Source organism: Calliopsis andreniformis, chromosome 6 (assembly GCF_051401765.1).
Source record: "Calliopsis andreniformis isolate RMS-2024a chromosome 6, iyCalAndr_principal, whole genome shotgun sequence".
In the NCBI taxonomy this organism is placed as follows: Eukaryota; Metazoa; Arthropoda; class Insecta; order Hymenoptera; family Andrenidae; genus Calliopsis; species Calliopsis andreniformis.
In genome coordinates, this window is record NC_135067.1 from 2,953,667 (window position 1) to 2,969,766 (window position 16,100).

Sequence of the window (16,100 nt, forward strand, 5' to 3'; positions counted from 1 at the left end):
TTAGGAGACCAATCGATACGCACAATTTTCTCCTATTTTTTGTAGCATATATTTCTGAAAAAGTGTTATAGATAACTTCCTGTTAGAAAAAATGAGATCAAACAAAGTAAATATTTTTGAATGAAAAAGCTTTATAATTTATGATAGGTTTATTTTTGTTTCCACCAACTTCATCTTTTATAGCTACTTTGTCCCTTAACAAGCTAAAATGTTTTATACGTGTTCACTGTCGCTCGAGCGAAGGTATCAAAGGAAAGGCTGATTGGTGGTATTCGCAATAAATTTATCTTTGCACGTGGCGCGTACTGACGTCGAATCATGAGCATGGAAATATTTTATAATATGAATGCTTCATCCCGGGAAATTGTGTTTGTTGGTTTTGTGCGTGATCCATCTCTCCATCGATTACCTTCAATACCCTAGATAAATAATTTTTTCTCTTGCAAATCTTAATTGTGAATTTAGAAGTCTAGAATCTTACTCTGAGGATGTAGCCTTTTAGAATCTAAAACCTTAGAAAATAAAACTTCGAATAATTGACATCTTAGGAAACATATCCAATATAAGCAACTAAATTAAGGCAACTTCATTTTCTTAAGGTGCGGCTCCATTGAACCAACAATGAGCAACATTTTGTTATTTCTTGTTGCTGCATGTTGCAAATGGTTTCAACCAACTGTAACTTATGAAAACTTTTTATCCACGCTGGAACAACACAATCCAAGGAACTTTTAGATTTTGTAGGCTACAATACTTTGTACGACAAAGTGTACAAACCGAAGGAACATTTCTTTGTGTTGCGAATAGAAATAGGTAACAAGCGGCAAAATTGTTACCAGTAACAGAAACATGAATTACTTGTGGCAACAAGTGGCGACTTCTCCAGGAAACAGAACGGCGACAAAATGTTGCTCGTTGTTGCTCCTCTGGAGTCGCACTTTTACATACAAAGCATACGATGCAATTTTTTCATCTATTTCGCATGACCTACTTGCAGGTAGAGATTCATAAAAATGAAATTGTCTGCATGCAAAGTTCGACAAATTCAGGTATCTCGAACTGACTTATGACATATCTCTCCTTCTCCATTCCGATAGGTCATAGTTCACGTTCTGCAGATACTTTAATATATTCTAAACTACCTAAAACCGTTTACAATTTCTAACATAGCGACTGCTTCCCACAAATAACGTTCAAAGGTTTCGCATATCCGAAATTAACTTATTATGCAACCACTTGACCCACCCTGGCAGACACTTTGAAATTCTCCTCCCCTATTAGCTATTGTGAAAAGCTTACCCCGAGCAACGGCCGGGCGGGCCAGTTCTACCTTGTTGCATCGCGGTAGTAACGTCTTCTCCGCTATTTCTCATCCAGGCGCGTGCATCCATGGAAAAGCAACAGTTGGTGGGGCGTCGAAACGAACGAGACGCCGTGGAAACCGCTGCAGGTGTGACGGAGACGGCTATTGAGGGCGACAAGGGGAGAAGGAGACTTGGAAATCGGACATGCGTGAGATCGGGCGATATAGAGCAGCGTAGGAAGGCAGTTGCGCTTAAACAGCGCCCGCCGCCGGATGTGTTGTGTTCGCGAGAGATCATTGATTATCGAACTTGATCACACCTGATCGGGATAGTTAAGCGGATACTTAGGGAAAAGCTGAACAAGAGATCAAAAGAAGGTTTAACTTGTCGTGAGGTGCCTGGAGCTTGCGTGAGAGGGTCTCCAAGAGGGTTAATCTGTTGCCGGGGGTTTGTGAGCCTGAAGAGACTGAAACACTGGACTAAATAGTAGAGAAAATTTCTACGGGATAACACTGAAGTGTGTGATGAATCAAAAAGTGGAGAGCAGTGAAGTAGTACCTTTCTGTGGAGAGGCTTTGATAAATGTTTTCAAGAAAGTGTTTCTTTTAGATTGTGAAGACTATTGAAGTGGAGAAGTCACCAAGGAGTTATTGCATTTCTCGGAATTCTTATCGGAAGATAGGTTTATCATCCAAGTGTTCAACTATTGGATTCCTTTTTTAAAGAGTCAAACGAAAGTAACATATAAAGAAGACGTAGTAGAAAGTCGTATTTACTGTATCTAATAAATTAAGAATTGGCCAGTACTTAAGAATTCATCGGGATGGAGATGAAAAATTCAGTAAAACATGAGTATGTTACAAATATTACTCAATTAACACTGACAATTTGATTACAAGTGCTGATTTTGAAATAGAATTCAACAAAAACAGTTCAGAATCAAAAACAGTTAAAATCAAATACCGGTGGTGCTGGTATTGCAATACCAAAGATGAGAATCCTGAATAGCTAGTGAATCAGACACGATTCTCTTATAAACAAATTTTGAGAAATATATGTGACTTTTGTTAAACCAAAGAAATTGTTAACAACTAAACACTAGTAACTATATAACATAAACAAGCAAATCTTTAGTTCATAAAGTAAGAATTTGAGTCTTTAAAGCTTAATGTCTTAAAGTAGTAAACAGGTAATAAAACCTGAAGAACAGCAAAGAGTTCATCAATTCTGAACATTTGCTTCCGATCATCAGAAATCTCAAATAAAATGTATCAGAAGATTGTAAGAATTATTTCAATCAATAATTGTCAGTTACCTGCTCCTACTGATGTAAGATATCAAACATCCTACTTCTTCAGAACGGAAATAATCCCTACTGATGTCACGTTTAATGACATCAACATTTAGTCACCTTCTGTTAGCACAAGTCCAAAAAAATAGCGTCAACGCATCTTTGCAGCTTTTAATCCAGCGAATCCGAGCTGCTTGTCTGTTCCCAAGAATTGGGACGTTTACGAGCAACAAGAGGTGGTCAAAAACAGTCTCTGTGGCAGAAGACAGGAAGCTGTTCGATATCTCTTTGTGATTAACGCGTTGGACACACGCGTGGAAGTTTGTAAACAAGTGTCACGATCTTTAAAGAGCTGACAAGGGACAAGGTGTTCTTCTAGACGATCGGCTTTTAGGAACGCTTTTGTGAAACTGTCCACGTCGCGTCAAGGCAATTGCAAGCTTTTTTTGCTTACCTGTTCACGAAAACCTTCTGACAAATTTGACAACTCGGTTACCGCTGCGTAGAGAACTCCTGTGGACATTAGGAAGGTTTCCCTGGGACCCTTTTCAGGACAATAGGTGAGAAGGTCTTTATGAAATGAGGTCTCAACCTCTTGTTTTGCTTCCTTTACCATTTGATTACGAAATTGTACATTTGAGAGAACATTGGATTCGTAGTAATGATCTGCTTTTCCTCTGATTACTCATTGAAATATAGAATTTAAATCATGGAGATATAAAACAGAATTTGTCCAAGTTATAACTTATATAAATTCGAATATATGTCTGCATAATTTAATAGGAAAATTGAACTTTTATCGAAGAATTTCGCAGTTTCAAGAATTACCGGTTTGCAAATTTTGACTTCTATATGGTAAGTATACCTACAGTATTTTGTCAGAGTTTTCAAATTCATCACATATAAGAAATTATAACGTGCTAATAAGCTGTTAACATTTTTGACATACATAATATAGGGACTAAATGATACCTCTTCCTCGGTAACCACGTTTTGTAATTTATGAATTAGAAACGTTAACCGTAGTTAATTTTATGAGTATTATTTGAATGATAATTGATCAATTATAATATAATTATAATATAAATTAATTCATGATTAATTTTAACTTCTATACAACTTGTATTAATCAATTATTAATTCATTATTTCATACCCCCCACCCCCCTGCGTTCCACCCTCTGAGTATGAATAATAATTACTTATATTTTGTTATAAATATCTTTTCTGCAGAATATAGTTTGGTTGTAAAGTTCCCAGTGAACTTTGCACAGTATTTTGTTACATCCTGCTCAAGTTTTACTAACCAATCATATGCAGAAAAATTCTATAACGCTCTAAAGATTAACAAAATGAAATTGTGCCAGCATGCTTGAACATACATATATTACCAAATTGAATTCTCTTTCTTATTTTTTTTTGGTAGTATTGTAAATTATGAGTTAGTTTTAACCTTCACCAAAACAAATCATACTTAACGAATAAAAAAGGAAAATGAGTGTAACCTTGGGGAGTCACAGAGTTAATTTACAATTTGCCAAACTTTTTATAGTTAGTAACAAAACAACAAATCACATGGTTTTTCCGTGAAAGTCGCGCGCAGAAATTCACGAAAAGTCTCAAGGCTATGTGGACTCTAAAAAAAAATTGTGATATACGAAATCCGGTACGTTGTAAATAAATTCGAAACGCTGAGAAATAAATGTATATAGGCGTGTAGCACACATATGACCGTTTATTAACTGCCGCTACTGAACATTCGCCGAGGTTGAAGCGAATTTAATGCTCCTCTTGAATCCAGAACGCCCGGAGATAAATGCTATCGGAGCTCTTGGGATCGCGTGCCGCGTGGCTAATACTTTGTAAATAAACATAGAGGCTAAGTCTAATCACTTGATGACGTAACTTTTCACTAGCACTGTCATTTCTTATTTATCATGGTAATTAATTCAACATTATTCTAATTAAGTGTTGATCTGCGATAGTCAAATATAAATCTCGAAGCTCTGCAAATAATAGCGCCGTATTATATTATTAAACTACAAATTCAAATTGGAATTCAGATTTCAAACAGCATTTTATTTTATTTTTAATGAGATTGGTAGGTTTTATTAAAAGTTTTTTCATTGGTAAGTTTTATTGAGGCCCATTCGCTCTCATGATATCGGAAATTTTCTAAATTGTCTCTCTCTGAATTGGTACTTTTGCTGAAATTTATCAGTATTGATTTTAAAAAATAATGTCTTAACAGAAATTTGGATTTTATGGGGATATATTACCTTGAAGGTCTAGAAAGATAAGTTAATCTTAAATTTTTGTCTTATAATAACAATTACTTAGTAAAATGTCAGGATTTTTTAAGTTATATTAAGCAATACGCTAGCTTTATTTATGTATAGTCTTCATTACCTGAAGTTACAGAATAGCGAAATAATGTAATACTGTTTGCTATCATGTTTGATAGAACCTTGTTATGCTTCAGGTCCATGGTTATGCTTATCATAATTAGTAAATCTTCGAAATTATTCATTTCATTAACTTGAAGTTCGAAAACTTTATTCCGTGAAAGTACATGATTTTTTAATAGTTCTAAAAAATAAAGAAATGGTGATTTTCTAAAGAAATAGGTCATTTTTTCGTTAAAAAAGATTAATTCAGAACTTCTCAACTGTACGAATTTCAACTAATAATATATGCGGAATAATCTTTCCCAATTTGAAATTAGTGGGATGAATAGTTTCGGAGATATGTTGCATGCCAGGTCAACAAATATCGTTTTGAGAAGGATCCGCTTTAAATTTAGATAACTCTTAATATGATATACGGTCCATCTTAATGTTGTAATTTTATGAACTATTCCAAACATTCTACCGATGTAAGACAGAAAATTTGAAAAACATTGCCAATTTATTGAAACTCACAAGGAAATGTGTTCTCTTAACTTGTTGTCATTTTCGTAATTCATTAGTAGAACATAAAACTAATCGATTTATCATCAGAAGAAAAGAATGTACTCCTTTGAAATTCTATTAATTCATTGTATTAAAAATACCTCTTTAGAAAATCATAAAAGGAAATCTATGCAACTAAAATAACGTTTTGGAAAAATTTGAAGTGCAAATTAGAATTTCAAGAAAAGGTTTCTCTGAGAAAATACTCTGCATGAACGTCAAGTTTTTAATAAAATATGTTAATCTAATATAGCCAATAGTGTGTATTAAATTAAAAGCTTTAATTAAATTTTAATCAAATAATTTTAACCAGGTTGTTCATCTTTATTAATCAAATTAAAGAAGAAGTCACTTGCTGGTATATTACACTTACATGTATGTTAAATATTAACAAATAATAAGATTATTAGGTACCTATTATTTGATACAAAAATAATTACAATAAGTATCTGAGATTTTGTTATTGTGTTTAAACTTAAAAAATGTACTGCAAAAATTGTTATAATACGAATTTAATACTTATCGAAGTTGATATAAGAAATGATATTGACAATAATCTTCTAAGGAAGAATATTAAAAGTAATACACATTAAATGAAGTAAGAAGACTATTTTAATTGATAACATAGTATAAACGCATGGAGATAACAATATCGTAAACGAACATACAAAAATCTCAGTGAATAAAAATATGAAATTTTACGATACCCCTCCTGTTAACAGAATCTTGTATCTACTATTTATTATTCTTTTAAATGCGCAAACAATTTCTTTATGCAGTAAGTTGTATCGAATTAAAAGAGCCCTAAAAGCAATATTTATAGATCTTTTAATTCTAGAACTTAATATTGTTACGAATTCGGAATAACAAAGTTAGTTTGTTTGCATATAACTGTAGAATTTTGATTGCGTATGTAGTGTTTTAAAGAAGTTACGTTCTATTTAAAAATTTTTTAAGAATATAACATTTCATATTCACTAACCTAATAGATATGTATTTAAGAAATTTAATTTACTTTACTTCTTTTCTTTGGGGACAAAGGATTTTTATAATTAATTTTGTTCTATATGAAGGAGTTTGAAAACCCATTGAAAATTATTGTCTTTTACAGCATTTTCGTTGATTATTAACATCACAGGGGAAAACAATTTGTCGTGTGAAGGTCTGTTAGCTAAAATACCCCATTATCCTTCGTGTTTGTAGTTTCTTCCGTGAAATAGAATGACCCGCCCATAGTCACATTATTCTGATTAAAACATGATGGCTGTCCTGTGAGCAACCGTGTTCGTTGAAGTTGAGAATTGTTCAAAAGTCTTTGCGTACTATAACGTTCTGTACACTCATTCTTTTCGATTTAAAATCATCTTCCACCTTTTTTACTGGAACAGTTCTCTGTCGAAGCCCGTTATTTACTCGAATCGCTTGCCATTGGTATAATTCTAGGCACCATGGTTGCAACTCAAATGACTAAAACTCTTGAAGCGGTCCTTTGTCGCAAACGTGTCCCAAAGTTTTGAATCAAAGAATATCTTCGAAGGTTTTAAAGTTCGGAATGAGAAACCTTCAGAATTCTTCAGCACTTTCATATTACAATTTTCTCTTTAATTATTTCAAACATGTTCCTGGAAAAAGTTATTCACTAGACTGGACAAACTATATAGGTAATATAATTAATTGCGAGGTTCTTGAATTTCTTGACGCGTAAAAATAGAAAAGAATAAAAGGTTTTTAAAATTGGATATTCTGATTTAAGGAATCGTATCAATCATGTATCTTCTTTTTGCTGTTTGAGTGAAACTAGGATTATACACTTCACTAAGATCATTTGTCAAATATTTAATTATTTTAGATAGTATATAACGATACGATAGAACGAAAGATATAACAAGATTGAAAATAACGAATAGTAGATTTTATTATACTACAATATTGGACGTAGCTATAACACTATGGTTTTGGAACAAAAGTTTCATACACGATAAACATATGAATAAATATTCTTATTTCTTTGGTGAAATCAAATATTATAACAAATATTAAATTCCATCTAAAGTAATGAGTATTACAAATATTCATTTTTCAAATATACTGCTACCTATTCAAATAATGTTAACAAAGATAAAGTGGCTCAAGAAATAATAAATAGAGTAAACATTTTATTTTAATAATTATTTAAATAAAAGAGTATTCTGATAATGCCCAATCCCTAATGAAAAACTACTTTAACACTTTATGTCTTAAATATACTTTAAAGTACTGCTTACAAAAAAATACTACCATAAACTAAATATACCTGGAATATTGGTGGCATCTCAAAATTCTATTTCCTTGTAATATTTGATATTAATTATTAATAATACTTTCTACTAGTAAGTAATTAAGAATTTAGTAAAATGTATTTTTACGGCGGAGATTATTTAGGATATTTTGGAACATTCAAAAGTATATTACATTAAAGGTTACAGTAAAAAATTAAAATGACATAAGTAATTCAACAGATACATGCTTAGTCACTTAATTATTCATTTTATCCCTCGGGAAAAGAAAACTACACCTTATTTTACCTTGAGTAAGTAAGTTTTTATTATTCTGCGTTCATTTCCTGTCACATCATATCGATTGTAATAGTAGTTAATTTATTATGCCTTGGAAATGTGCATGATTGAATAACTTCTCTGAAACTGGAAAAGTGTGAAGACGTGAAATGCATCAAAATTTGAAAATCTTTGCACATGTCGACATTTTCATAAATACAAATCTGCATGGTTTAAATGTTTTTTCATCAATTTTTATTTTCTTAAGGTTTCTACTCAGCTATTTTACGCCTGTTTTTGTTTCCTGTGCTGTTAGAGAAGATAGTTCTCCTATAAAACACGCCATAATTCAGGTGGTACAATTTTACAGTTAGAAAAGGGTTTCAAAGCTTTTACATAAATCGAAACAGCGTGTACCTGTTTCATTAATGATGATAAAAAGATCGGTGGAAATTACTTGCTAAAATTCCTCGAAATTATGCTTTGTCATTACAGCCTTTATTGTATCAAAATCAATATTCTTTTATTATTCCTGTAACTTGACAGTTATACACATAAATTACAGCATTACATGCATCACTGTTTAAATATTCTACTGAAAGTGTTAAATATGGTTTAATACGAAGCAACAACTACATAACGATGCTGTCCTAGCCAATTATTGCCCCCCACTCCCTTATTTTCATGTAACAAGATGTACTACAAAGCCGAAAATATTTATTTTTTTTTAATCAAATTAAATATTTTGAATTTAGTATTACTACAATTTGTTGTATGTGAACATAAAAGGGGTGGCACAATAATCAGTCTACATACAGTAATTGGCATTATTGCTTGTTAACCTATGTTTTATCATAGTCACTAAACTAAAAGTACACCGTTCATATTTCAAATATGTCACATAATTGCACTAATATCACTAGTAGACTTTCACCATTTTTTTAAAAATCTACTTGAATTGTGATCTGGTACGTTAACGTGTAATATTGAATGTCATTTTATTTATAGATTACATAGTTTAGTTAAAATGAAATAAAAATAATAGTTTGGAATAATTTACCGCAACTAGCAATATTGACATAATAGAATTGGAAAATATTTATGGACATATTTAAAAAAAGTTTATCCAAGTAAAACGTAAAAAATAGAATAAAACGTTGTTTCAGTCAATAGCAAAATAATGAAATAATTTCGAAAAAGATAATTTTCATTTTCAAATATATCGTTCATGTACCATTCCATTCAAATAATCATTTTTCAAATATATTATTTCAATGATATCCAACTTTGAAAACTGACCGTAGAAGTAGTCAGATTAAACAAAAAGAATTAATCTCCTAAAATTCTGATTCATACATTTAAGGAAAATCTCTTTCGATGATCTACTTCAATAATTGCATGAAAACTTTTATCTGAACGTCATGACTATTATAAAAGTTTGTAATTTTATTTCTTACGAATCCAGCTTTGTCAGTAGAAGATATGATGGGGATTATTTGTAAGACTTGTGTATGTATGTTGATTAAATATTTTTTTGTTCCTCTTAGTAAGTACAATAGACACTTAAGAGTTTCAAATCCTTTTTACGGATATTCTGTATATGGAAGTAACTATTCATAAATAACAAAACAAGTATACTAGGGAGATTAGTGGAGGAAAATTACTTCAATGAATATTTGTTTAAAATGATGGGTATCCACTCAATGTATTGTTGTAGACGATAAATCCAAACTTTTCTGCTTCAGTCAGTATATTATTGTTTGAATTTTGAGTAATGCTAATAAATTCATATCCTATAGTCTCAACATCACAGAGTTGTAAGCAATTACTGTGTATAACGTCAGTTGTAAACACTCTTCAAGTTCTGATTATATTTACTGTAATCATTGTGGTTTAAAGATAGGGTAGAGAGTTATTTAATGAAAATTAAACAGTATGTTATCTGATTAACTTAAAAATTAGTTTAAAATAATTATGATTATACTATTTAAACAATTCAATGATTTTCTCGAATCTGTTTTATTATTTGACTAACAAATAAAATAATTTTTAATATTACTTCGTATATAAATGAATATTAATTATCAAACATAATTTTTCGAATAATTTATGATTGTATAATTACGTAAACTGAATTATAATCAGTATTAATACAGGTTTATCTGTATTAATATTAATTAATTAACATTTATCTGTATTAATATAGATTTTCACATAGTACTTCACACACGTTATTTGTTATTACATTTGCAACAGTAAACGAAAATAAAAATTTATTTGAAAACATTTTATTGACATTTCGTAGAATATTTTTAGACTTTTCTTGTCCAAGTTTGTCGGAAAAATCATTACGATTAATTAAGTTTGATGATTGTAAAAGACTGTGCCGTTTCTGTAAAATAATGGCATTGTACAATCAACATTGTACAACATTGTACAAAACTTTTAATCGTATAACTATTGGAGTACCTGCATCTACGGTGTATGGGAAAATATGTATATTTGCCCTGAGCCCAGGCATTTTTTATGACTACATTTTACTCCTTAAAACGAGAAAAACATTTTCCTTCTGAAGCCGTACTTTCGTAAATTGCAACCTCCCTGCATACACTTCAAATGTTTCGAACTACCTTCACTACAGTGACTCCCCAATTAAACTTTAACAAAAGTATCGAGAATGTTCTTTCTTTTTTTAATTTTCAGCCTGTAACTAAAAAGGAAGTTGGGGAAAGGTTACCGGCTACTAATGTACAGGACTACTAATGTAACTTGTGGTGTATTATAACAATTTGTGCTGAATAACAAGCAATATGTGTTGCTTACATACTAAGTTAATGTAATCATTACTATGCAGCGCCCCTTAATATTCAGGTAAACAAGTGTAATCTGGTATAATTATAATTATTAAGTATCTAATATTTTAATGTCAAACTGAAAGTTCTCCAATTATTTTAGAGTAAGTGGTATAATATTCAATTATACAAGGTGTAACAAATATAGTCTTTAATACTTTGGGGAGTGATTTTAATACTTTGGGGAGGACATTTAAATTGGAGAAGACAAACTGTCTTATGGCATAGTGTCCGATCTGCCTTCACGTTGCAATAATAATGTCTTAAAATTAATATACCTATATGCTACACTAACAATTAGAACATTCTGCAATTTTACAGCATTGCAGAGTAGAAATGGAGTAAAGGGGTCTTAATATTAGAACTGGACGACTGATCGGAATTATTTAATTATCCGGGTAATCCGGATATTTAAATATTCGAAATAATAATGGAATAATTCGGATTATTAAAAATGTCCGGCTAATTTGGATAATAAAAAACAATACGCTCAACTTTAGAATAAAATAAGCCTTAACCGTGAAAACCGTGAGAGATACAACAAAGTGTATTAAGACTTCTCTGATTTATTTCTGCCCTTCAAAGCATGTGTAAAACCTGTAAATTTATAAATAATATTTCCATTAAAAATTTAAGGCTTGATTTAAATTTCTCTCTTAAGAACAGATAACTATTGTGAATAAGGTGATTCACCAAAATTTATCACACAAATTACTTGAAAACTGTTTGTTAGATGGATAAATGGTAATTGTTTAGAATAACATCTCCTCACCGATTCTTTTGCGTCTTTCCTATATCGTGTGTTTTGATGTGTAGATTAAGAATCCGCAAATAAAAAATTGTCAGTCTTTCCGTATTTTCAAGATAAAAATATTTATATGTATGGAAATAATGATTGCAAGCGAAATCGTATTAGTCATACGGTACTGGCAGAATAGAAATCATGTACGCGTCCCGTGACTCTGTACAAAACGCGCATGAGCGTTATTAAAGTTTTGAATTTTCTACATTGTTTCGATATTGGATTAACAATAGGTGAGAGTGGGGCTAAATGGCCACGAAGCTATACGAGCATCTTAATTATTTCATAAACAACACTGTGTTGAGAGTCATTTCTTTTTTAACATAAATATATTAAAATAAAAAAAATAACGGTTTAAAGCACAAACTGTCCGTTTTGCCCCACACTCCCTTACTGTAAACAATGGATGCCATGGAATTATCACTCTCTAATTTTGAGAATATTCTTCATAGTAACACATAGATTGATTTTTTAATAGACCACGCAGAACTGTCTCAGACGGCAGCGTGCAAAAAATATGTGGCTGAAATAGAAATAAATAAGAATTCATTAAAATTCGTGAGTCGAAAGATATCCTGTGTCAAAAGCGCTCACAAGAAGCGTGTAAAAATCCAGTTCGATTTCAGAATAAGTGCAAAAAAAGGTACGTGGTTCAGTTATGCAAATCTAAGCATGCTAACCATATGCCAATTTATTGCATATTTTTTACTAATGAATCTACAGCGACTGGAATTTTTAAAAAATGAATTAAATTTGGTAAATATTACGTTTAGGGGAGGCAACTCCGATGACCTTGACCTTGACAATACATGTCACCCTGCTGAGCGACCTGCAGAAGGTATTAGCCGTCGCTCGTTTTTTGTTAAAAAGTTATTAACAAAATAATTTTCACATATGTGATACTTATGATAGTCATTTCTATAGATTTCCAACACTCGTTAGGTCCAAATTAGGCATGGATTAAATATTTTTGAAGTCTGGGTTAGGTCTGGGTCAGGTTTGTTTCGGCGAAGCCCCCCAGTCGCCCACATTATACCTATATGTAATTTTTATTTAAAAGAGTGTACAATTTTTACGAACGCACTGATTCTTTCTTCGAAATAATGAATTCTATATATCCATTAGACGAATTAAATACAGAATAAAATTTTCATTTTGAAGTTGTTAAAATTAATTAAAGATATGGCAGTATTTTATTCCCATTGGTGACTTGGGGGCTGGGCCCCCCAGATCCCCCAAACACAAACCTAACACAGACCTAACACACACTTTAAAAATATTTCATCCACGCCTAATTTGGACCTAACGAGTGTTGGAAATCTATAGAAATGGCTATCATAAGTAGCATAATGATGAAAATTATTTTGTTAATAACTTTTTAACAAAAAACGAGCGACAGCTAAAATCTTTTCAACATCACTCAGGAGGGTGACCTTGACAACATATGTCAAGGTCAAGGTCACCGAAGCTGCTTCCCCTAAACGTGTAATATTTACCTTTTTGTGCATAATGACTACAATAGACTGGTCAATCTTCTGTCGCAAAGTATTTTATAAATATTCAATTAAAGTTACTGTATACAGGCTGTTACCTCAAACAGGATGCACGATTTTTCATTCACTTGTAGCCACCTGACAAGAAAAAGTTTGGAATGAAAGTTGCAATACAATAGATACAATAGATATCAGTAAAACAATTTTGAAAACAGTTTGTTTTCATTGCGAAATCGAATTCACCTTGGGTTTTACGAATAGGAACACATTTGTTTTACCATACAGTAGAGATCATCGAGACGAATTGAAAACACATATTACATATTTTTACTAACATATAACTCGATTTATAGTAGTGGAAATATGGAATATTTAGCTTTGCGTCGTATTTAACTTTAGGACAATGTAAACATTATCAGCAATTAATAGTATTAAAAAATTGCAAGAGAGAATCATCTCAACATGCAGAGCTGTGAATCCAGCAAGTCTAATTACAGCAACGCGTTCAAAATTCTGTAAAAGAGCAGAATATTACGCTGCGAAAGGCGGAATGCATTTCGGGCATGTAATCAAATAAAGTGCATTTTTGTTATGTTTTAGTCGTATGTTTACATTCAGTAATTTTAGGTCAATTATGTTTACACTGTATTACGAGCGGAGTTCGTTACCCCACTCATTACTTGCGATTTTTGTTACGGGATGGCTAGGCTACTCGAGATATATTTTATATACTGATCTACTCGTGCTCTTTATAAGCGACTAATCGAGTAACTACTCTGTTTTATCTGTCGCTAATAACGAGATTATGTGAAATGGTGTAGTGTGGTCGCAATAGCAGAACAGTCTTTAGATAGAAGGAAAGTTCAGTCACGATATACGAATATATCTACTATATTTATTAATTAATTATCCAGAAGAATAATGGTAAATGGGTTAGGAATTTATCTAAGCCTATATGAGCCCCGCTACACATGACTATTTCCCGAGAGGTAGAGGCTTACACTTGTATTTGGAAAAGTTAAATAATTAACTCAGTATAAATGATAAACCAAAAGAAAAATAAATATATTCTCAAAGATCTGATACTTCATAAACTAATATAATATCGTTAACTAATTTGAGTTAACAGTAACGTAGAACAGAAAACATAAGAATCATATATAAAAAAACAGAAGGGAAACGCATTGCATGCGATGAACACTCAATTGTAAAATAATATGATTCATATACTCGCAAAATTATTATATTATTGCGAGCAAGAAACAGATAGATAATATGATACAAAAGAAAGAAAGAAATAAAATGTATTATATCGCGTTATTCACGTGACTCTCTGTGCCAAGATGGCCGTAAGGACATCACGTTAATCCAAGATATCGATTCGCGATATCGATGTCTTTCAGACCACACGGAGCATACAAATGGCGATACCACGTGGTTAACAAGTTGGAGATCAAAATCGATGCAAAGGAACGCCAAATAAATATCATTATCAAAATCATACAAAATAAAATCGCAATCAAATTAAGTAATCTGTGCAACTTACATAATTGAAAAAAGTCAATAAAAAATTCAAACCAATGTCCAAAATTTTGTCCCAATTAAAGCCTAGATAATGCCGTAATATGGTAAAAAAAATGTGTTCTTATTTGTGAAATCCAAGGTGACCTTAATTTCGCTATGAAAACAAACTGTTTCCGAAACTTTTTCACTAATATCTATTATACACCCTATATCCTGCAACTTTTGTTCTAAACTTTTTTTTTGTCAGATGGTTGCAAGTGAGTGAAAAATCGTGCGTCGCATTAGAGGTAACTCTAATTTTTTATACCCTAAAAATCTTTATACCCTGTATAAAGAAATTTAATATGTATCGTCATTGTAGGTATGGATATATTTTATAGCAAACAAAATCGGAAAAATTAGGAGGGCCGAGAAAAATAGTAGAGATAGATGAGGCTAAAATTTGCCACAGAAAATATAATAGGGGCCGTACTATTACGGAGAACTGAAGTTTTGGTAGGATAGAGCGTGATTCCAAGAAGTGTTTCTTAATACCTATGCTAGATAGAATGACATAATTACGAATGACATAAACATAGCTGTATTATTTTTTTAAACTATTTATAATATTAATTATTAAACAATTAAGAATATTTACCATTTTTAAAAAAATTTTTTTTTTTAAATACTAAATATTAAATTTATGGTTGATTGCATATCTATTTGATTGCATTAATATTTATATCGTCAAATGACATTCGTATGTAAATGTGACATTGTATTTTAATGATTTTCTCAAAATATTACTAACTTCAACAATGTATGTCGTGTGTAGACTCATTTTTATCGAAAAAATTTCACCAATTCAACAGTACTATTTTCAAAAAGATAGAATAAAAATGATGAAGATTTAAACTTTCGTCATTGGGCGATGTTACATTAGAACACACAAGGACCTGTGTTCCCAGTACTCGGCGGATCAGCGCGTCAGCAAATTATTTAAGATCAAATAAACCATCCAATAAAGTTACAGTTAAAATTGAAAAAATTAATTGACGCTCAAGATGAAACTCCACGAATAAAAAAATTATCTTCAATCTTCGAATAAATTCTGGTCGAATTAAAAAATTACTTTTATTCTTCGAACAAATTTTGGTCGAATAAAAAAATTATTTTCATCCTTTGAATTAATCCTGATCGAATAAATTTTGTATTCATGGCACGTCGAATAAATATAACTGGGATTATCTTTGATTTGATTCGCTATTTAAATAACTTTTTATTTAGATAATGCCCAACTCCAGCGTACGTAGGCTCGACAAATTTCTAACTTAACGGTTCATGCCTCATTTTTTTATAGTTAAGGATTCA

The 16,100-nt window shown here is 31.4% G+C and overlaps 1 protein-coding gene across 3 annotated transcripts in view; it reads left to right on the plus strand.

Moving 5' to 3' along the window:
• The first annotated feature begins 2,642 nt into the window (after positions 1-2,642).
• Positions 2,643-16,100, plus strand: part of LOC143180826 (parathyroid hormone/parathyroid hormone-related peptide receptor) — a 163,968-nt gene continuing 150,510 nt past the window's right edge. For all 3 annotated transcript variants that reach the window (XM_076380817.1, XM_076380818.1, XM_076380819.1), the window contains exon 1: positions 2,643-3,155. The gene's annotated coding sequence lies outside the window, so the exon portion shown is untranslated. The remainder of the gene's footprint in view (positions 3,156-16,100) is intronic.